Source organism: Capricornis sumatraensis, chromosome 1 (genome assembly GCF_032405125.1).
Source record: "Capricornis sumatraensis isolate serow.1 chromosome 1, serow.2, whole genome shotgun sequence".
Lineage (NCBI taxonomy): Eukaryota > Metazoa > Chordata > Mammalia > Artiodactyla > Bovidae > Capricornis > Capricornis sumatraensis.
The window spans coordinates 67,040,475-67,042,644 of NC_091069.1; the positions used below are offsets into that span (position 1 = coordinate 67,040,475).

Sequence of the window (2,170 nt, forward strand, 5' to 3'; positions counted from 1 at the left end):
TGGGTTGCCATGCCCTTCTCCAGGGTATTTTACCAACCCAGGGATCGAACCCAGGTCTCCTATGTTGCCCATGGATTCTTTACCATCTATGCCACCAGGGAAGCCCATGTTGGGTGCCTACATATTTGCATTTGTTATATCTTCTTCTGGGATCGATTCATTGATGATTATGCAGTGTCCCACTGTATCTTTTAACAGTCTCTATTTTACAGTCTATTTTGGCTGATATGAGTATAGCTTCTCCAGTTTTCTTCTGATTTCCATTTTTATGGCATTCTTTCTTTTTTCCCCTCAGTTTCAGTCTGTATATGCCCCTAGATCTAAAGTGGGTCTCTTGTGGACACTTATATACTGTTCTCGTTTTTGCATTCACTCAGCCAGTCTATGTCTTTCGGTTGAAGCATATAGTTTACTTTGTGTTTAAGGTAGTTATTGATATATATGTATATTCTTATTGTCATTTTGTTAATTGCTTTTGATTATTTTTTGTAAATCATTTTTTTCTTCCTTTCTTTTCTTTTGTTCTCTTTTCTTGTGATCTGATTACTAACTTTAGTGTGTTTTTTGGATTGCTTTTTCTTTTTTGTCATCTATTGTAGATTTTCAATTTGTGGTTACCATGGGGTTTTGATATCGAGCTCTGTATATCAACAGGGTTTTTTTAAGTTGCTTTGCTTTTAATTTCAAATAAATTTCCAATATCCTGCCTTGTGCTCATGTCTTCTCATAATTGCTGGTTTTGATGTCCTATTCTCTGTATGGATGATTTTCTTATCTTTACTGTGTGTTTCCCTTTACTGATGAGCTTTCCCATCCATAATGTTCTTGTTACTAGTTGGGGCTTTTCTTTCCTGCCTGGAGAAGTTCCTTTAGCACTTGTTGTAAACCTCATTTAGTGGTGCTGAATTCTGTTAGTCTTTGCTTATCTGTAAAGCTTTTGATTTCTCTGTTGAATCTGAATGACAGCCTTGTTGGGTAGAGTATTCTTGGTTTGTAGGTTTTTCTCTTTTATCATTTTAAATATATTTTGCCACTCCCTTCTGGCCTGCAGAGTCTTGCTGAGAAAAACTGTAATAACATTATGGGGATTCCCTTGTATGTTATTGGGGCTTCCCTGGTGGCTGAGAGGTTAAAGTGTCTGCCTGTGATGCAGGAGACCTGGGTTCGATCCCTGGGTCAGGAAACTCCCCCTCTGTTGCTTTTCCTTGTTATTTTAAATATTTTCTCATTGTCTTTAATTTTTGTCAGTTTAGTTGCTCTGTGTCTTGGCATGTTCCTCCTTGGGTTTATCCTGCCTGGGACTTTGAGTTTCCTGAACTTGGGTGACTATTTCCTTTCTCATGTAAGGGAAGTTTTCATCTATTATCTCTTCAAATATTTTCCCATGCTCTTTCTCTCTTTTCTTTCTGGGACCTCTACAGCGATTGTTGGTGTGTTTAATGTTGTTCCAGAGGTCTCTTAAACTGTCTTCGTATCTTTTCATTCTTTTTTCTTTATCCTGTTGCACTGTACTGTTTTCTACCATTCTGTCTTTCAGCTCAATTATCTGTTCCTCTCCCTCATTTATTCTGCTATCAGTTCCTTCTACTGTATTTTTATTTCAGTTATTGTGTTGTTCATCTCTTTTTGTATGTTAGATCTTCTAACTTTTTGTTAAACATTTCTTGTATCTTTTCAGTCTGGGCCTCCATTCTTTCTCTGAGATCTTTAATCATCTTTACTATTCATTTACACTGAATTATTTTTTGGGTAGATTTCTATTGTCACATCACTTAGTTTTTCTTTTGGAGTTTTATCTTGTTCCTTTACCTGGAACACATTCCTCTGTCTTCTCATTTTGTCAGGTTTTATGTGATTGCTGTTTCCTTTCCTCAAGCTGAAGGGTTGTAGCTCCTCATGCTTATGGTGTCTGTCCCCTGGTGGATGAGGCTGGACTAAGAAGCCTTTGCATGCTTCCTTGTGGGAAGGACTAGTTCCTGCACATTGACAGGTGAAATTGAGTCTTGTTTCTATGGTAGACAGGACCATGTCAAGAGGTGTGTTTAACAGGCAGCTGTGAGATCAGAAAAACTTTAGGCAGCCTGTCTGCTAATGCTTGGCACTGTGTTCCCACCCTGTTGGTGCATTCATCTGGCATGTTGCAACCCTGGGGCCTCTAAGCTACTGAGTA

The 2,170-nt window shown here is 38.3% G+C and overlaps 1 non-coding gene across 1 annotated transcript; it reads left to right on the top strand.

Moving 5' to 3' along the window:
• The first annotated feature begins 1,111 nt into the window (after nucleotides 1-1,111).
• TRNAH-GUG (transfer RNA histidin (anticodon GUG)) lies at nucleotides 1,112-1,184 on the top strand. Its single transcript has one exon. It is a non-coding gene; the product is annotated as a tRNA-His (tRNA).
• Nucleotides 1,185-2,170: the final 986 nt, after the last annotated feature.